This window comes from Pelobates fuscus, chromosome 4 (assembly GCF_036172605.1).
Source record: "Pelobates fuscus isolate aPelFus1 chromosome 4, aPelFus1.pri, whole genome shotgun sequence".
Lineage (NCBI taxonomy): Eukaryota > Metazoa > Chordata > Amphibia > Anura > Pelobatidae > Pelobates > Pelobates fuscus.
The window spans coordinates 213115831-213137544 of NC_086320.1; the positions used below are offsets into that span (position 1 = coordinate 213115831).

General features: G+C 44.3%; 1 protein-coding gene and 1 non-coding gene across 2 annotated transcripts in view; both read left to right on the top strand.

Moving 5' to 3' along the window:
• GALNT1 (polypeptide N-acetylgalactosaminyltransferase 1) overlaps positions 1 to 21714 on the top strand; it is a 249115-nt gene that overhangs the window by 43230 nt on the left and 184171 nt on the right. The gene's annotated exons all lie outside the window — the stretch shown is intronic.
• LOC134609526 (small Cajal body-specific RNA 11) lies at positions 13596 to 13739 on the top strand. Its single transcript, XR_010090812.1, has one exon. It is a non-coding gene; the product is annotated as a small Cajal body-specific RNA 11 (non-coding RNA).

The following is a 21714-nucleotide window of genomic DNA, read 5'->3' on the forward strand; positions in this document are numbered from 1 at the left end:
GAGCGTGTGTCCTAGATCCCTTTCCCAGTACTTGGTGAAGTAAGGGGGGGGTGCGTTGGTGGGGGTGTTGGTTTGCATGCGGTATAGGATCGAGATTACGTGTGGGGGGGAGGGAGGATTTGCACAGATGGTCTCAAACACGGAGGGCGTTCGTGATGCCGAATCTAGAGTCGGTATGCTTCTCAGGAACCTCGTGAGTTGGTGGTATCTGAAGCGTAATAGCGTGGTGTGTGGAGTATTCGGGACCAGGGTGTCCAGGGGCGTTATCGTGCCTTGGTGGTATACATCTTTCAGTCTGCAGGGGGTCGGTAGGCCCAGGGCAGGCATGTAGAGGGGGTCCAATGCTGGGGTAAATTTCGGGTTGTGTGATATGGGGCACAGTGGTGACAGTTCCGGGGCTAAGTCCGTCCGGTGCGCCAGTCTCCTCCAGACTGCCATTGTGGCTTTTATTGTTGGGTGTTTTCTTGGTAGCTTTCCAGCCATGGTTTTCGGCAGCCAAGGGAGCAGTGTTAGGGGTATTTGTGAGAAGCTGGCCTCTATGGATATCCATAGTTTGTCTTTCGGGCCATGTGTCCATTCGATCAATCGTTGGAGGTGTACAGCATGTCTGTATTTCGGCATGTCGGGTAATCCCAGTCCACCTTGTAGTTTGGGTTTGGTGAGGGTGGCGAAGTTTAGTCTCGCTTTTTTGCGGGCCCAGACGTATTCCGTCAGGGTTTTACGGGTTTGTGACAGGAAGGTTTTGGGGATCTGAATTGGTAGGGTTTGTAGGAGGTACAGGAGTCGCGGGAGTATATTCATTTTGAGGACACTGATCCTCCCTAGCCACGTAATGTGCGGGAGCTGCCAGGAGTCAAGGTCCTTCTGTATCCGCTCGAGGAGGGGCGGGAAGTTGATACGGTAGATGTTCGATAGGTCTGCCGACAGCCATATCCCTAGGTATTTGATCATTTCTTTGCACCAGTGGAAGGGGAACTCTGTTTGCAGCACGGTTGCCAGTGCTGGGGGGCAGTTAACGTTGAGAATTTCGGATTTTGTGTAATTTATTTTTAGGTTGGATAGGGTGCCATATATGTCAAATTGGTGCGTGAGCTCCCTGAGGGAGGTTGTCGGGTTGGCGATTGTGAACAGGAGGTCGTCCGCGTAGGCGGAGACTTTGCTGGCTCCCCAGCTGCCCCCAATTCCTGTTATGTGGGGTTGGGCTCGTATTGCATTGAGGAACGGTTCCAGGGTTATGACAAAAAGTAGGGGCGATAGGGGGCACCCCTGTCTGGTGCCGTTCCTGATCTCAAATGGGTCAGAGAGAATCCCGTTGACTTGGACTCGGGCCGTCGGATAGGCGTACAGGGCCAGGATTCGTGCCATCATATGGGGTCCCATTCCCAGGCGTTCTAGCGTGTATCTTAGGAAGGATCAATCGACCCTGTCGAACGCCTTCTCCGCGTCGGTCGAGACCAGCAGGGCGGGGGAGGTTCCTCTCCGGGCCGCATGGAGAAGGTTGAGTGCCTTGGTTGTGTTGTCCCTGGCCTCCCGGCCCTCCACAAAGCCCACCTGATCAGGGTGGATGAGATTCGGCAGTAGGGGCTGCAGGCGCAGGGACAGTATTTTGGCAAACAGTTTGAGATCGGCGTTCAACAGGGAGATCGGTCTGTAGTTGGCGCATGAGGAGGGGTCTTTTCCTTCTTTTGGGAGTACCACGACGTGTGCTAGGAGCATGTTGGGGTCCAGCGAGCCTCCGCATTGTGTTGCGTTAAAGAGTGCAAGTAGGTGCGGGGCGAGTCTATCTGCAAACATTTTGTAGTACTTCGCCGTGTATCCGTCTGGTCCGGGGCTCTTTCCCTGTTTGGCCAGTTTAATGGCCCTATGTATCTCCGCTTCCGTTATATCTTCTTCGAGTGCAGATATGTCCTGGGGTGTCAGTGTGGTAGTGATATTCTGTTCAATGTATGACTTTTGCCGTGTTCTGAATGCCTCCTCTCCTTCTTGTGCACGTACAGTTTCGAGGGTAGACAGTATAACGAGGCGTAATATTGCCGGAAGCCCTCTGCTATGGCCTTCGGGGTCTGTAGCGTGGTTCCTGCCATGGATATCTTTGGGACGAAGCTCTTCTGCCTCCGGGCCCTCAATGCCCTAGCAAGCAATTTGCCACTTTTGTTTCCATATTCATAGAATGTCTTTTTCGTGAGCTGGAATTGGAATTGTATTTTTGACGTTAGACAGGAGTTGAGTTTCGCTCTGATCTCTAGGAGTTGTTTATAAGTTTCGTCTCGGAGGTCATGTTTGTGGAGCGTGTCGAGTTGCGCCAGTTGGGTGGAGAGGTGCGCAATTTCTTTTGTGCGCTGTTTTTTCAGGCGGGTGCCGTGTTTAATGAGTATCCCTCGAATAACGCATTTATGCGCTTCCCAGATGGCCGTTGGTGTGCTGTCTGTTGTCTTGTTGGTGAGGAAGAAGTGGTCCAGGGTGTTTTTAATTTCCGTTTGTATCAGCGGGTCTTCTAAGAGTGATTCGTTGAGTTTCCATGTCCATTGTGGTCGGAAGGGTCTTGGGTTTTCTATGGTGAGTATCACAGGCGCGTGATCCGACCAGGTCATGGGGGCGATACGGGCTGAACGCAGTATGTCTAAGGCTCTGTGCTGGGTTAGGAAGTAATCTATCCTCGAGTAGGATTTGTGTGGTGGTGAGTAGTAAGTGTAATCCTTCTCTGCGTGGTTTAGGATGCGCCAGCAGTCTACGAGTTGGTGGTTCGTAAGGAGGGTCTTCAGTCCTCTGGTGACGTGTTCCGGGATTGTGGAGCTTCCTTTAGATGTGTCCATTCTGGGGTCCAAGGGGGCGTTGAGGTCTCCTCCTATTATAACTGTTCCCGCGCTGAACGCGTCCAGGTTTCGCAGAGCCGAGGCTAGAAATGGTTTTTGGCCTTTGTTTGGGAGGTAGAGGTTCGCGAGTGTGACTTTGGTGTCCCCTATATACCCTCTGAGAAAGAGGTATCTTCCTTCCCGGTCCCTCTCCTCCGCTTCCAAGCGGAACTGGGTGTCCGCCGAGAACAGTATGGCCACTCCTTTGGATTTGGTGGAGGGGTTATGCGCGTAGTAGCCAGTTGGGAAGTATTTATCTGAGAATTTGGGGGCCTGTGTTGCTAGGAAGTGTGTTTCCTGAAAGAAAGCTATTGATATCTTGAGTGCTCTGATTTCTCTCAGTGCTCTTGCTCGTTTTTGTGGAGAGTTCAATCCCTTCGCGTTGATTGTGTAGAGCTTAATGCCCTCTCCCGCATGCCCGGAGGCGCAGGGGGCGGGGGGCGGGGGGCCCATCACACGGAGACAGCTCCGGTACGGAATTAGTGGGTGAGGGGGTGGGGTGTTGGAGGCGAGAGGAGGGAGGGTGGTGGTACCCAGAAAGAGAAGAGGTGGGGGTTGGGGGGAGGTTAGGTAGGTTTGGAAAGGTAGTCGGTGTAGCGTAGTGTATGTCGGTGTTGTTGAGTCGCGTAGGCGACTGGTATTAGGGGTAATGTGCCACTGGTAGGTGGGTGTCCGAGGACAGTGTCCGTCGTAGCCACCTCACAGTCTGTTGGCAGTGAACCCGTGGGGCAGGTGGCGTCGATAGTTCGGTGGGTCACCTACTGTAAGTTGTTGTCCGGTGATGTATCACTATCCGCGTCCATCTCCTGCTGCCCAGTAGCTGTGGTATCTGGCACCCAGAGGGGTCAGGGCCGTTCTAGCGGTCCAGTGTGCGGTGAGGTGAGTGGCCATATTGGTAGCCATTTGGTGCGTGCCTTGCAGCGTTCAGTATGTAAGTGCGTTAAGAGCGTGCGTATGAATAGCATTTGTGAGAACATCATGAGAACAATATGGGGAGAACATGAGAGCAACGTAAAAACAACATATTTAACATGGTTACATAGGTTATGTCCCCATTGTCAGGGAGAATAGCAGTACCATTTATGAACATTTAGAAACAGTAACATTCTGACCATGCCCGCGCCTCACGGGGGGCCCACCCAGAGATTGCTCGAGGTGTGCGCCCCGCGGTGCGCTTTTACCTTACACATATTTAACATGGTTACATAGGTTATGTCCCCATTGTCAGGGAGAATAGCAGTACCATTTATGAACATCTAGAAACAGTAACATTCTGACCATGCCCGCGCCTCACGGGGGGCCCACCCCGAGATTGCTCGAGGTGTGCGCCCCGCGGTGCGCTTTTACCTTACACGTTGTTGTATTGAGCAGGGTAGGGGGAGTACAGAGAACTAAGAGAGAGGGGGGGGGGAAGGCAGGAGGAAAAGTGGGAGGAGGGGGTAGTTCAATTTGGAGGAGAGATGTAGGAGAGGGGTAGCGAAGTCAGCAAAGAGACATTTATCAGTAAGCAATACATTTGTTAGAGCCAGCAAGTGGAGGTGCTACCAGCTCCCTCTGCGGGCCATTCAAACAACTCCCGAGAGTGAGACAAAGCGTGAAGTTTAGGTCCCTCACCCTCTGTTTCGAGTAGATAAAAAATAGCGTTTGATCTGTGGTATATAGTAGTAGGTGAGTGGTAATTCCCCACCCTCTAGTGTGTGCGTGGTGTCTGTGGTGAATTCGTGTGTGTGGGCCTCAGGGGGGTGTATATTGCGGGTATGTTCTGGGTGTGTGTGTCCAGATTGGTTAGGTGGTGTGGGTGTCTATGGTTATTTGGGTCCGTGTATGAGTTCTCTTTCTAGTGCATTGAGTGTATGTGTGTGTGTGTAGGGTGGTGTACAGGTGTATGAGTGGTGTGAACCTCAACGTAATACTTGCTCTTTCGAGTCAGTCTTCGGCATACAAGTCCTTTACAAGCAGTCCAGTGTAATACCGAGGTGCCAGTTCAAGGTATCGTGTCAGCGGGTGTTCCATGTGCAGGGATTGGGGTGTGACAGGTGAGACTCTATGTCTCGTGCTGTATGATAGCAGGGGCTTGCGTGGCTTCAGTCCGGTAGTGGCGTTCTGGTGGGTTCTGCTGGGTTGTCCCCGTTGAGGTAGCGTTGGTCCTGAGCGGTTTGTGGGCTCCGGGGTTGTGAGGGTCGACTCCTTGAGTTGGTGGGGCCAGGTAGTTTCTGGGTGGTGATAGGTCTATGGGCCGGTGAGGTGTGGGCGTAGTTCCAAAGTGAGGGCAGCTGTAGTGCCATGGGGATGTCCGCTTCTGACGATTTGCCTTTAGGATGGTTGTCAGTTTATCTTATCTCTGGTTGTTAGGGAGGTAAGAGGGGGGGGTCAATAAAGAGGCAAGACAATCGGGCATTTGTCTTCGGGGTCATCCCACCCCTCCCCGTGTGGATATGGGTAGTAGAGCTCTTTGGATTCAGGCTGGCATCACTGGGTAGGTGGCGGTGGCGGGGGGGGGGGGGGGGGCAAATTCTCCATCTCCTTATTCTTCGGGGTCGATTAGTCGGTGATGAGTGTGTAGGGCATCTCTGTCGGGTCCCTGGTGGGTGCGGCGTGTTGGCCGCCCTGCGAGGCGTTCATTAAGCGGGCATGTAGTCCTGTCCGGGATAGGAGTGTGGGGGAGGCCTAGGGCTTCCTGGAAGGCCAAGACATCCTGCGGCGTTCTTATTACGGCTTCCGTGGTGCCCTGTCTAGCTGAAAGGGCAAAAGGGAACTGCCACCTGTATCTTATCTGGGCATCTTGCATAGCAGCGGTGAGGGGCCGCAGGGCTCTCCGGGCCTGCAGGGTGAGGTGGGAGAGGTCATTGTAGATCTCTATTGCCTGCCCCTCAATCCTCCATGTTCTCTCCGTGCGGGCTTTTCGTATAATTTCTTCCTTTAATTGGAAGTCCTGTATGTGGCAAATTAGATCCCTGGGGGGTGCGCCTGGGGGGGGTTTGGGTCTCAGTGCCCTATGTGCTCTATCCATGTGGATGCGGGCGTCCCTTGGCCTGCCCAATATGCAGTTGAAAATCGGGGTCAGTGTGGCCCTAGCGTCTTCTGGTGCATCAGATTCTCTGCAGCCCCTCACCCTGATATTATGCCTGCGGCTGCGGTTGTCAAGATCCTCTATGTGGAGGCGCAGGTCTTGTATGTGTCTGGTGTGGGCCTCTGTGGCTTGTATTGCAGGGCAGTGTGGGTTGGGGCCTTGTGTTTCTAGGGCCTGTACCCTTGTCTCTAGTGCTGTGAGTGAGGTGCCCAGGGCCGAGATCTCTGTGCGCAGGGTGGTCTTTACCTCTTCTAGCAGTGCCTGGAAATCCTCTTTTTTTGGCAGGGAGGCAAATAGTGCGTACCAGTCTGGAGTCTGTGGGGCCGGTCGGCCATTTTCCGTGCTCGGGAGTTCCCCTGACAGCGTGGAGCTCGGAGAGGAGGGCGCCATGTTGGAAGCTTCCTCCTGGGAAAGAAAGTCTCCCGGCGTGTTCAGGTAGCTGCGGATGGATGGGTGCGAGCTGTTCCCCTGTGTTCTTGGCGTGGAGGGGGTCATTTGGGCTCTTTTAGTGCGTCTCATGGGTGCCGGATTGTGCTTATTTGCCGTGCGTGGTTGCAGCTTGGAGCGGAGCTCGGGGATTAGGCGGCCATTCCTGTTCGGCGCCAAGCCACGCCCCTATTATTTATTCTATACCAACCATGATTATCTGCATGCCGAGATAATCCTTTGTTCTGTTAATTTTCTAATGATCACTGTTCTTACAGGGACCTGCACAATCTGTTTTATGTCTTATCATTGTTCAACTGCTAGCTCACCTTTCTAAAGCTGCATATAGAGCATACAGCAAATAGTGTTAACAATAATAGGGCTAACTTTGACAGACTGTTGACTGTTAATTTTTTCTACTTTTACCAAATGAGTGCTAGAATTTGTGATGGGCAGAATTACCAGCTGATAAGTCAGAATTAGTGCCAGCTGTCATTCTCACCTTATTACTGGCCAATCATTGAAAGTAATAGTACGTACGATTTATTCTCATTGGGAAGCCAGTGATCAGCCAAGAGCATATGCTGACACGTTGCGGCAGTCAGGAGGAAGAAAGAAAGGAGACGGGTGTTATGTCTTGGGGGACATTTAAAGTTTAAACTGTTGGAAAATGGTTTAACCCCTATTTGTAAGACAGTGCCCAGAGACACTCCTGTCCCAATAACGTAAATTAATTTATTTATTTATGGGGGTGGGAGTGTTCCTTATAACTCTTTTTATTTTAGTGGAAATGTCTTTATGTATAATGCTATTCTGTTCTTTTTATGGTTGCAGACTATAATTGCATTTCTATTAAAAATCCAATTAAAGTATTGCTATAGACAAACAAAAAAATTAAATACAAAAAGGAAAGGTCCTGCGCTCACTCCCATCACTCCTGGGCGGCAGCAACGACCACAGTACACATCTGCTCCAATACATATAGTAAAAACCAAAGGGAAAAAAGTTACCTGTGCTCTCTCCTTAATCCCATGACGACCGATGATTGTTCAGGACAGTCATCGGAAACATCCCCTTAAGGGCCTTTGACGGTCCTGAACCGTCATAACGGTCTTGGGGTACTTACCTGATCGCCGTTGTTTCCCTGGTGGCGATCAGCGTTTAACCCGGTCTGAGGGGGACTGCCTGTCTGACCAGACAGTCTCCCTGCGGCAGATTAGGACCCCCCGCGGCCACGTGATCGCTCGATCACATGGCCGCCATAGGTGCCTGTGTATCTGCCTGCAGGGGGACTGTCAGTGCTCCCTGCATCTGTAAAATCAAAAATAAAGTCAAATAAAATCAACCAGTGTCAAAAAATAATAATCTCTCTCTCTCTCTCTCTCTCTCTCTCTCTCTCTCTCTCTCTCTCTCTCTCTCTCTCTCTCTCTCTCTCTCTCTCTCTCTCTCTCTCTCTCTCTCTCTCTAATATATATCTGTATCTAAAATATAGATATATCTATATATGTATTATATCTATATATGTATAAATTTCATATATATGTCATACTAAGTGTATTTTTATATTTATATATACATATATTAATATAAAATACATGTATAATTAAATTACACACGTGTATGTGTGTGTATATATAATATATATAGTGTGTATGTATGTATGTGTATATATATATATATATATATATATATATATATATATAATAAAATATAAATAAATAAATAAAAAAGTTAAAATAATTTTTAATAATTAAAAAAATTATTTATATATATATATATATATATAAATACACTTAAAATGGAATGATATTTGTGTCTATGTATAAATAAAAATAATACGAAATATACATGTGTAAATAATTTCATAAATATACACATAAACTTCAAATATATAAATATGTGTATATATATTTAAATTCTATGTGAATATTTATGTAATATTTTTACATAATTAAGTAATTTTATTGATTGCAAGTTGAGGGACCTTCCTGCGAACCCAGGCCAAAAGTCCAGAGAATTTAATTTGCTAGCACTGTGTTTAACCCCGTAACTTTCTATGAAACCCTAAAACCTGTACACGGGGATACTGTTTTACTTGGGAGATTTCGATGAACACAAATATTAGTCTTTCAAAACAGTAAAACATATCACAGAGATGATATTGTCAGTGAAAGTGAAATTTTTTGCATTTTTCACACCCAAACAACACTTTCACTGATGATATTATTGCTGTGATACGTTTTACTGTTCTGAAACACTAATATTTGTGTTCAGCGAATTCTCCCGCGTAAAACAGTACCCCACATGTAGAGGTTTTATAGTGGTTTTGAAAGTTACAGGGTCAAATATAAGGCTTGATTTTACTTTTTTTTTTGATTGAAATTTGTCAGATTGGTTATGTTGTCTATGGTAGCTCAGGAATGAGAATGACCAATTCTGGCCAGAGTTTGAGATGAAGTGGCTACTAATAAAAGACTGGACCTCCCCCATACACAATATTAGTAAACCAAAACACACAGCCCAAAACCGTAAAACATATCACAACAATTATATCGTCCGTGCCATTTGTGTGTGAAAAATGCAAAAAATGTCACATTCACTGATGATATCGTTGTAATACATTTTACTGTTTTGAAACACTGATATTTGTGTTCAGCAAAGTCTTCAGAGTAAAACAGTACCCCCATGTACAGGTTTTATGGTGTCTTGGAAAGTTACAGGGTTAAATATAGTGCTAGCAAACTAAATTCCCTGGACTTTCGGCCTGGGTTGTCAGGCAAGTCCCGCAAATTGTAATTAATAAAATTACGTAATTATGTAAAATTATTTCGTAAATATATACGTAGAATTATTTTTATATATATATATATATATATATATATATGTATATGTGTGTGTGTGTGTATGTGCATGTATATATATATATATATATATATAACATCCAAAAAGAAAGGCTGCTCTCCGGACTTAAAACAAAACTTTTATTGAAAAAACTTAAAAATAATGACCAACGTTTCGATCCCCGATCGGGACCTTCTTCAGGGTCAGAGACAACAGGATAACCTGGTTGGTCATTATTTTTAAGTTTTTTCAATAAAAGTTTCGTTTTAAGTCCGGAGAGCAGCCTTTCTTTTTAGATGTTATATATATATTGGAGCTCTGGTAGTGCGCCTGGCATTGGAACATCACAAGCGTGAGTGCAGGGGATTTTGATATATAATATCATTTTTTTTTAATTTTTATTTATGTATAGGTATATGTATATACTTATGTATATAGATATATATTATTTAGTTCTACGTGTATTTTGATATATCTATATATAAATATTAATTTTAAAATACAGTTAGAACGAAATTACACATATATCTTTTTGTTTTTTATTATTTTTTATTTTATTTTTTTACGTATTTACATATTAATTTCATATTATATATAAATATATAATTATATATGTATTTTGATAATATATATAATTATATATTAGTCTAAGTGTATTTTAATATTATGTATGTGTATATATGTGTTTATAAATACTTAGATCATATATATTATATATATGATCTAAGTATATATACTTTAATTTTACACTGCTTTAAATGTGTTTTTTTTTATTTTTTTATTTCAGGCAGCAGGGGGAGTACCTGTCATTACAGGCACTCCCCCAGCTGGCATTGCTATGGACAGGTATGCCGTCCATGTGATCGCGAGGTCCTTGCGAGGGCCTTGCGAGGGCCTCACGATCACATGGCCCAGGGGGGGGCCCGGAAGGGACTACGGGGGAACCCCTGGACTGCGTGGGATTGCCGGCGACCAGGTAAGTAGGAAGGACGGCGGAGACGTGCTATGCCGCACCCCGGCGTTTAGAGCGGGGTCCCCAAGGACGGCATAGCACACCCGCCGTCCTTAAGGGGCAAAGTAATATTTTGGTCACATATAAAGCTTTAATACAACTAATAGCATTTTGAATCAGTGTTGTTTTTTTTTTTTTTTTTCTGATGAAAACAATATTTTTTTTTGTTTTACATGCAGAAATTTGAATAGTTTCTGCAGAAACATACAAATAAAGAAATGCTTAACTCACCCAAGTCTGTTGTGCTCAAACTTGTGCCGAAGGCCACTTTGAAAATGTAATACATGTTACAGGACTCAAAATGTATTTACATTAATATACAGTAGTAATTTAAGGATTAAACATTCAGTTAAGAGAACACAGACTCTACTTATTGTAATTATTTTTAATAATAATTCCATGTTAAGTACTATTTCTGTGGTAGACAATTGGAGGCACTGCTCTGGATTCCAGTCAATAATTTGTCCTCCATTTTGTACATATATTGGTAAAATTGGGAGATAGACACTAGGGAGAGAGACTAATGGGACACTCCACTGTCCAAAATACAAAATCGATATCACTATTTAGTAGATCTTGCCCCAAATGAATACTTGCATGCATTTAATTATGCATTTTTTCATTGGAGGTATATCTGAAAAAAAAAAAAAACAGCTCACAAAACCTGCAATACCCAGCCCAGACTTTTTGTGGCTGTCCGATCACAGACTTCCCAATGAAGCTTAATGAGAAGTCTTTGCAAGGCAGGTGCTCTCATCAATTGCTGTCTCTTGAGTTTAGCTCCACTGAGCTAACCAGCCAGGAAGTAAGAGGACCAATTGTCTGACAGCCAGGGGGTGTAACCAAGTTAATTTATTAAAGTGTAAATTTCTATTGTAATCTGCACTTTTTCCAAATTGATCAAAAAAGAGGACAAACTCTTAACACATAAAGCTTTTCAGCAAGCTAAAGTGCTTTAGAGGTCTGGTGGTGTGTCCTTTTAAGTAGCACGCTACACAGCTTGGAATCTGTCATATTTATGATCATTTTATAAAAGTGCCGGTTTTAATAGAAATCTAAATTTTTATATTTGGGAGCAGAAACACCTGCCTGGCTGTCAGACAAGCAGGCATGTTTTCTTCTGTGTGCGTTAGCTCCACAATGCTAATGGAAGTGGCAGACATACTATATAGTGCATCTACCATCCCCCTTTTTCAATGATCTACAACATAAAACAACATAGGCTGTAAGATATATCCCCACAAAAAACTAAATTCAAAATTAATTGTATCCATGTTTTTTTTTGTTTGGATTTTATATCCGCCTCCCCCAGACTTGAGTGTTTGTTTAAAGCGGCACTGTCATGCCGAATCCCGTTTTTTTTTTAACCCCCCTCCCGCCTCCACTACATCCAATTGACCCCCTAGTCACCCCCAAATGCCCCTAAGCCCCCCAGATTACCTATTTTTAAATCTGTATTTTCTGCCCTGATCTTTATTCAGGGCGCCGCCATCTTTGTGTGGGTAGGTGAAGTCCCTGCGGGACACGTCATCTACCCACACTACAGAGACTGTGAGATTCCCGCACATGCCCAGTGAAACACCTGGACATGCGAACGGGAATTTCATCTATTCATTCATTCATCAGACAGACGAATGAATGAATAGAAAAAATCAGATGAACAAACTAACACTGTGTATCAGTGTTCGTTTGTTCGTTCAGTTTATTACAAGGAGGGAGCTACCGGCGTGCAGCTCCCTCCTTGTAATATGTAAAGACAGAAGCGGTGGGGAGCTGTGCTCCCCACCACTTCATAAGCCCCCCAGATCCCCCCCTCACTCTATGGGGGTCAATATGACCCCCATAATAGCACAAGGGAGATTAAAATCTCCCCAATGCCCCTACTCGCTATACCGCGAGTAGGGGCATGTCCACTAAACAGTGAGCAGCCTGTGGCTGCTCACTGTAAAAAAATAAATGGTAATAAGGGGGGGGACCTACTGTCCTCCCCCCTGGCCCCCACCCCTGCGCGGTGGGTGGGGGGCACTAATAAAATAATAAGGGGGGGACCTACTGTCCTCCCCCCCCGGCCCCCACCCCTGCGCGGTGGGTGGGGGCCCTAATAAAACAATAAGGGGGGGACCTACTGTCCTCCCCCCCCTGGCCCCCACCCCTGAGCGGTGGGTGGGGGCCCTAAATGACCCCCCCCATCAAGGTGACTAGGGGTCCCAAGCCCCTAGTCACCCCCCCCCCCCACCCCAAAACATTCTAACCCCTACCTACCCCCCTCACCCTAAAAATAGTGAGGGGTGAATAAAATAACTAACCTGTAAAAAAAAAAATTAAACTTAACATTTGACGTCTTCTTTTTTCTAAATTCTTCTTTCTTCAGCCCCCAAAAAGGCCAAATAAAAATCCATCATACCCATCACACTTTAAAAAAAAAAAAAAAAAACGAGCGCAAAAAAAAATTAATCCATGTTGACCCATGGAGGGCACGCCGCGTACTGAGCTCCGCAGGGCGGGTCAAGGCTTATAAAGCCTTGCCCCGCCCTGCAATTAGGCTTAGAACACACTGATTGGTTGGTTTAAGCCAATCAGAGTGCTCTGTGTCATTTTACACAGCGTGGGAAAATTCAAAAGAACTTTCCCACGCTGTGTAAAATGACAGATCACTGTGATTGGATGGCTTGAAATCCATCCAATCACAGTGCTCTGTGTCATTTTACAAGCGTGGGAAAGTTCTTTGGAATTTTCCCACGCTTGTAAAATGACACAGAGCACTGTGATTGGATGGCTTGAAAACCATCCAATCACAGTGATCTGTCATTTTACACAGCGTGGGAAAGTTCTTTTGAATTTTCCCACGCTGTGTAAAATGACACAGAGCACTCTGATTGGCTTAAACCAACCAATCAGTGTGTTCTAAGCCTAATTGCAGGGCGGGGCAAGGCTATATAAGCCTTGACCCGCCCTGCGGAGCTCAGTACGCGGCGTGCCCTCCATGGGTGAACATGGATTAATTTTTTTTTGCGCTCGTTTTTTTTTTTTTTTTTTTTCTAAAGTGCGACGGGTATGATGGATTTTTGTTTGGCTTTTTTGGGGGCTGAAGAAAGAAGAATTTAGAAAAAAGAAGACGTCAAATGGTAAGTTTAATTTTTTTTTTTTACAGGTTAGTTATTTTATTCCCCCCTCACTATTTTTAGGGGGAGGGGGTAGGTAGGGGATAGAATGTTTTTTTGGGGGGGGGGGGTGACTAGGGGCTTGGGACCCCTAGTCACCTTGATGGGGGGGGTCATTTAGGGCCCCCACCCACCGCGCAGGGGTGGGGGCCAGGTGGGGAGGACAGTAGGTTCCCCCCCCTTATTATTTTATTAGGGCCCCCACCCACAGCGCAGGGGGGGAGGACAGTAGGTCCCCCCCCCTTATTTTATTAGGGCCCCCACCCACCGCGCAGGGGTGGGGGCCAGGGGGGGAGGACAGTAGGTCCCCCCCCTTATTATTTTATTAGGGCCCCCACCCACTGCGCAGGGGTGGGGGCCAGGGGGGGGAGGACAGTAGGTCCCCCCCCCTTATTATTTTATTAGGGCCCCCACCCACCGCGCAGGGGTGGGGGCCAGGGGGGGAGGACAGTAGGTCCCCCCCCTTATTATTTTATTAGGGCCCCAACCCACCACGCAGGGGTGGGGGCCGGGGGGAGGACAGTAGGTGTCCCCCTCCCCCCCTTATTGTTTTATTAGGGCCCCCACCCACCGCGCAGGGGTGGGGGCCATGGGGGAGGCCAGTAGGTCCCCCCCATCTTTAACCCCCGCACAGGGGGGGGGGGGTTATTAGGTGTTTTTTTGTTTTTTTTTTACAGTGAGCAGCCACAGGCTGCTCACTGCTTACTAGACATGCCCCTACTCGCGGTATAGCGAGTAGGGGCATATTATTTACTAATACTAAGTAATCTTTACTTAGTATTAGTAAATTTGGCTGAAAGACCAATTAAGGTCTTTCAGCCTTTTAGTAGATAGCTCCCTGATACCGTGGGAATTAGGGAGTTATCTACTAAGCGGCTGCAAGATGCAGCCACAGCAATGAATAGAATCGGAGTTTCATTCATTAGAATGAAATTCCGATACGATCAAAGTACCGAATTGCATCCTAACACCAATGGAGAAACTCTTCTCATTCTGTTAGGATGCAATTCGGCAGTTTTCCCGGCGTTCTGTCTAAGTGACAGGACTTTCGGCAATACTGACAGGAAGTATTGTGGGAACAGGGAGGAAAGCTAGGGATCATGGGAAAATTGCTCTGACCAGCGGAAATGAAGCACACTTTGCTCCTCCGCTGGTCAGAGCTGGTCAAGCGGAGGAATCCTCCATAAGGCAAAGAGTCCCTACTTTGTCTTATAATTTTAAAGAAAACTAAAGAAGACTGGAAGAAAAGAATAACAGATCCCGAGAGAGGGGGAGAAGAGGAAGAGATTGAGGAAAGGTAAGTTCGGCATGACAGTGCCGCTTTAAAGTTCATTTTCAGATCTGATTCACATTGAAGGCTGTCACAAATGTGGGCTATTGACCCAGCCGAGATAGTGGGGAGAGTGTGGAAGGTAAAGGGATAATTACACCAGACCCCTGGTTACTTGTTGCTGGTCTCGGCAACAACTAAATTAACCCCTGCAATACCTTCTACACTCACACTTTACTGCCACCACAACGACTTTAAATAAGGGCATCTTAGGTTAACCCACACACTAGAAATATAGGATCACAACCTTACTTTACTGATCAGACATATATAATCATCCCCTTTGGTAATGTATTTACCTGAGCTTTCCTCTGGAGAGTGAGCTCATAGAGAGAACAAAGACACAAGCTATTTAAGTAAACATTTAATCTGACAAGAATTCACAGTGCTGGGTACAAAAAAATACAGAAATAAATGACATACAGAAGCACAGATAACACATTGCAAAACAGTCCATAAAATAAAATGGGAGGGGGCCGGAGGGGTGGGGGAGACAATAGGTCCCCTCCTTTTGTTTCTTAGGGCCTCCACCCACCGTTCATGGGTGGGGGCCGGGGGGAAGGGGAGACAATCGGTCCCCCCCAGTTTTGTTTCGAGGGAGGGGGGTAGGGAAGACAATCGGTCCCTCCCCCTTTTGTTACCTGGGGTCCCCACCCGCCGCTCATGGGTGGGGGCCAGGGGGGGGGGGGGGCTGTTTTGTGGAATCTAATGGGACACGGGTGGGGGCTGACACTGTGTCCTCAATTGTTAATAATTTTTCTAGATGCTCCACCATGGGGGACCTGTACTAGGTCCCCTATTAATTGATTCGGGGGTGGGGAGCTTATTTTTTTAGAACAGTGAGCAGCCATGCCCCTACTCGCAGTATAGGGAGTAGGGGCATTTGGGAGATTTAAATCTCCCTTATTCACTAATACGAAGTATTTCTCGCTGCACAAATAGATCAGCATTTAATTAATTTGAATGAAATTCCGATCCAAACAAAAGTCCCGAATTGCGTCCTAACATTAATGAACAAACTGTTCATTCCCAACTCATTCTGTTGGGACGAAATTTGTTAGTTTTGTTGGCGTACTGTTTAAATGACAGGACATTCGGGAAAAGTGAAAGGAGGCATCACGGAGGAAAGGATAAGTATTGTGGGAAAATTTCTCTGACTCACAGGAAGTGGGTCAAAGCTGGTCAAGCGTAGGAAAAATACTTAAGACAAAGTACTCCCTACTTTGTCTTATGTTTTAAAGAAAACTAGAGCAGATAGGAAGAAAACAGATCCTGAGAGAGAGAGAGAGAGAGAGAGAGAGAGAGAGAGAGAGAGAGAGAAGAGGAAGCGGAAGCGGTTAGGGAAAGGTAAGTTCGGCATGACAGTGCCGCTTTAAACCTTTCCTCCAATGTAGATGTGAATACACTCAAATTAAAGCTGAGAGACTGCACTTTAGGCCCATATTCACTATTAACCAATCACTTTATTTATTTTGGTAAACAACCAAAATAACAAAGAATGTACAAATATTTTTGGGCATTGTCGCTGTAAAAGTTAAAGAACGCTAAAAAACGCCTGTACTTTGGAGACAGCTATATTATATCTTAAGTTGTAAGCTTATGAGCAGGATTGTCTTCACCTCATTTCTGTCCACATTAAAGCGGCAATGCCCCCGTCTGGGGATTTTGTATAATTTGCAAAGACCGCAGACAGTGACATCGCCACTGGTGATCCATTGGCTAGGGTGGGGGAGCGCGCGAGAATACAGCATAGTGGTCTATGATGGATCCTGTGAAATTCCAACACTGTCAGTATGAGTATTTCATAAAGATATACCCGCGGGTTTACAGCGCTGCTTTAACTGTGTCCTTGTTTTTATATCGCCATATAATTCTAAACCATATAAATACTGCTAATAGTAAGCTCTGTGGCATTTGGCTTGTGTAAAATTCTTGGCATGTAGCATCATCTGCAATTCTTACAAAAGTTTTTACTTTTCTCTGTTTGAACATCAGCTCTATTTATTTTATAGGATTTCCCTTATAGCGAACTTCTTTCATATAAGTACCCTTATGTAGAATGTTTTTGTATACTGATAAGTTGTTTCACTACTAGAGGATCTGTGGAAATAAGCATCCCATTAACAACATGCTGAAAATGTTAAACAGCATTTCGCATTGAGCCACATCACATGATTATAACCTGAATCTCTTTATTCCCCAGAAAGCTTGTATTACTAGTGATTAGAAGAAATGCTGCTGAAGGATATTTATTCATTTCCATATTTTCAGGCATCTCCACTATTTTGGTATATCCATTGCCTGGTTAAAGCAATAATCTACAAAATGTTAACGTACTAAATATTCAAACCAAGAACCAACAGACCCAGTTTTAATTTTATTTTTCTTCTTTTGATCAATGCAAAAATCATATAACTAGTTTTGTTACAAAAACCGTACTAGCATAGTAGTTGAGAAAATGTGTATGTGTAATGCACATGTGTGTGTTTCAGGGTGGACAGAAATCTTTTTTTTGTTTTTTTGTTTTATTTCAATTTCCAGTTAAGCAGTCTTTTAAATATGAATTATGTTTGTCCTATCTTAATTAATTTGTGCAGAAATGTCCTCTGCTTTCAGCTGTCATTATAGGCAGATGGCCAGTAACTTTCAGAAAGTGTTTTTCAGTATGACTTCAGCTTTATTTTCCTGGACATGTAAACTAAATGAATGTGTCACAACACTAAGCTTTGTAATGTTCCTGCTAAATCTATCTTTTTGTTTGTTTAAAGAATCGATTATTACAGGAAAACACTTGCTTCATCAACTGTGGTAAAAATAAATAAAAACTAGGGTTGAGGTGTATTGGACGTCATCAGAGTGACTTACATTTTTTTTTTATTTTTTTATTTTTTGTTTTGTGGAAATATGCTATGCCTGTTCCTCTGTTTTGCTATGTTTCTTACAAAATCAAATCAAGTTGCATCTCTATGGAGGTCTTTTGTGTTTTTGCATGAGAAAATACATGCATCACTTGCTGAGTCTGCATCACGTTGCTGGGGATCTGTGTATAAATGTGGGCAGATAACCATATGAAGTGTCTTTTGTTGTCACCCTTAACCACATCTTGGCTGATGGTGAGGTGCTATGAGCCATTATAATAACTGTAGGAGTCCTGCTGGAAAAGAAGGGATATTAACAAGATACTCAGGCTGAGTACGGAGCTCTTACCTATGTCTGTGAAGGTGTTTTCCTAGGTAACACATACTCTTTTGCACAACACTCTAATTTCAGGCAATAGCAGGGGTAGGCAATCTTCAGTACCCCAGATATTGTGGACTACATGTGCCCTGATGCTTTGCAAGCATTATGGTTGTAAGAGCATTATGGGAGATGTAATCCACAACATATGAAGTACTGAAGATTGCCTACCTCTTTCTGTCTATAATGATAGCATTTTAAGGGTATAGCCATGCGTATTTTTAGCATTATAAAATGTATGTAGGGAAAATATTTTCATTGACCATGTTTATTTTTATATTTTGAAATATATCATAAATAAATACACTTATCTGCATTCATGTTTTAAATCTGTTTAGTTGTAAATGATATCCACTCTGTAGGTGAGCCTTATTTTCCATTCATGGGATAGGGTTTTTTTGAATCTAACAAAGGAATTGGTGAAGTAGATGAAATCTAAAAAAAAAAAAAATCTATAAATCTCTATAAAAGAAATGAGTAAATAGTATGATGCTATAGAGTGTAATGTATTTTTTGGCAGTATGCAGCACTGACATGCAGTGTTTCTACCCTCTGCATACTCTCTTTGAGGAGATGCTGCTTGGCCAGGGCTATGTTTGGTGTGTAGTGCCTCTGGCCCTGATCTGCCTGCTTGACAAGCTTAGAGGGACACTCCAGGCACCCAGACCACTTCTGCTCATTGGAGTGGTCTGGGTGCCAACTCCCACTACTCTTAACCCTGCAAGTGTAATTATTTATTATTATTACACTTATTATTTTTATAAACTGCAATAATTACCTTGCAGGGTTAACTCCAAATCTAGTGGCTGTCTACTAGACAGTCACTAGAGGTCACTTCCTGACACATAGCACAGATTATCTGTGCTAGAGCGTCACTGGACGTCCTCACGCTGTGTGAGGAACTCCAGCGTCGCTCAATTCCCCATAAGAAAGCATTGAAATTTTTTTTTCAATGCTTTCCTATTGGGAGCGCTAATGTGCATGCGCGCGGCATTGCCGCGCATGCGCATTAGGTCTCCTCGGCCGGTGGGCGGGATCAGTCTCGCCCACGGCCGTCAGAGACAGTAGGAGGAGCGGCGCAGAGGAGGAGACAGCGACGAGGGACATGCCTCATTCACTGAATGAAGGGGTTTTCACCCCTTCAGCTACCGGGGATTGGGAGGTGGGAGGGATAGGGTACCTCCAGTGCCAGGAAAACGGATTGTTTTCCTGGCACTGGAGTTTTCTTTTAACCAATCCGATGCTTTCCTATGGGAAAGCATTGTGAATGGTACAGGTCACCACTTTTGATGATGTCAGCTAAGCAGGCAGATCATGGTTTGGGCCAGGGGGATAAATACATGTTTGTTCCTGACCCTATTGTGTTCCTTTAATGTTAAAAGGACACTATAGCTACTATAACCTCTACAGCTTAAAGGGACACTCTCATCACCATAACAACGTCATCTAAATAAAGTTGTTATGGTTCCACGAGGCTCACTGGTGCACTATCTTGAGGGGTTAAACTGTTCTCGACAGTTTTACCAAAAGGCATATATCAAGAGTCGATCTGCAGGTCCCTCAGGCGGCATCCGGCTTCTGAATCTCCGTTTCATGACGTCCGATTGCCAATTGGCTTAGAACAGTTAGTTGATGCTCTAAGCCAATCAGTAGCTCTCCATTGATAGAAGAAAAAAGTGTATTTCATTGGGTATTGTGTATTTCATTGGCTTAGAGCATCATCTTACTGCCAATCGCCAATATGCCAATTGGTGCCGCCTTTGCCTGGCAGCACTCTGTGCTTCCCGAAACTAAGATTTCGGTTACAGTTTAACCCATTAAGTCAGTGCTTTCCGAACTGTGTGTTGAAACATGTTACTGTGTCACCTGAGGTGTGCAGGATGAATCAGGATGACATGCTGATTGGCTCAGCACAGCGTTTTGCCACACATGCACAATAGACTCCCAATGCTTTCCTATGGGACTCAAGATCTCAGTGATGAAGACTGGATCAAGTGGGGCCAACTGCAGCAAGACCGGTATGGTGCAGGAGAAAAAGTACACTTTAACCCTGTAATCTTCACAGAGAAGAGGGCCTGTCAACAAAGCCGGGAAACAAAACATAGATGCCTGCACTACAGTATCAGGAATACATGTGTTTCTTTAATAAACAATGTTTTTCCTTTGCCTGCTACTGGTGCAGTTGTGTCTCTATTTTTCTTTTCTGTTTTACCAAGGACCAGTATGGAGCTGGCTTGGAGACTACACACAAATAGAAGTCAAATGAATGCCCTGTACAACTGTTTATTGTGCTTGGCCTTTTTATTCAAAACCGCAAACCCCTTTATTTATGTTCACCTTAGGAAGTGAAAAGCAATCACTCAGGAACAAATCCTTTCTTTCCCTACGCAACAAAGAAGGTCTTAATAATTCATCCAGTATAATTCCAAAACCCTCAGTAAGAAAGAGCAGCTAAATGCTCACACAAATCCCTTGATTTTATTTTGTTTACAGTGTTTCGGACAATGCTGATATAACATAGGCCAGAAAAGAACACACTGTCTAGCTTGATGTAAGGAGAAAACAATAATGTCACTGTTGGCAATCAAAATAATAATGATGAAAAGATATATATATAACACGTATTAACTCTCTGAATATCGACATTTGAGATTCATGCAAATGGCATTTTTGATGCTCAGCATTATATATACCGTGTGTGTGTATGTGTATATATATATATATATATATAAGATCATGGTAAAAAAAAAAATGTTTAAGGTACTTTCCAGATCAGGGGTCAGCAACCTATGGCAACTTGAGGTGCCTTTGCACAGCACTCAAGGCAGCCAGAGCCAAACTGACTCTGACCTATCAGGAGTCTCCTGTCTGCTAGTGCAAACAGAGCTGTGATTGCAGGAGTTGAGGGACAATCCTCAATGTACGCATCACAGCACTTGGAGGAAGTGATCACAGCCCACATATGCACAAATACTGCGTTACAACAACTGCAGCACCGGTAAATAAAACAAGCAGAAAAACGTACACTTCTCGGTTTTGACTTCAAGATTTTGTTTTGGCACAGTATTAAAAATGTTGCCTATTCTTGTTCTAGATCATGAATGTGCACAATTACCTGTTAGGTCTGTAAAGATTTAATTTTATCAGTTACACACTTTTGGGTGTGCTTCTAACGCACATCCAGAATGCAAAGTGTAACCTTTTCAACAAATGGTAAAATTAATGACTATAAGTAAAAAAATAAATGAAGAAGAATGGATGAATCAAAACTTTACAGCAGGTATAATTATTGTGACTAATTAAATTGGACACAATGATAGTGCAGCTATTGTTTTGTGAAAAATTTGAGTTCGTAAAAATGAATTGTTTGAGTATTAGATATAGTAGAGCCTTTTAAAGAGGCACACCATCTTGCTTATGATGCAAATCAAAGGTTTCCTATGTGACATACACAGGAAAAGTATGGTATAATAAAGTTTTAAAACCTATTTTACTGGTAAAAAGATAAATGGTCTACTTGTTAAAATTGTCGATTGACCTATGACTCCCATTTAAAGTATTTTGATCTGTGTTTTGTGCTGAACTCATGTCTGACAGCTGTCTTCAGCTCTGAAAACTCTTGTCAAGTTCAGTATATAGTTTCCTCCTTTGCCGATAATGTCTTTAACTTAGTGTCTTCTTCAGTAAGAAAAAATTCAGACATATTCTTGCAAATCTTGAGTTAAAGCAGCTCTGTCCCCGCAAAGAAAATGCGCAGGGGAATCTGGGGCAGAGGAGATGCAGAG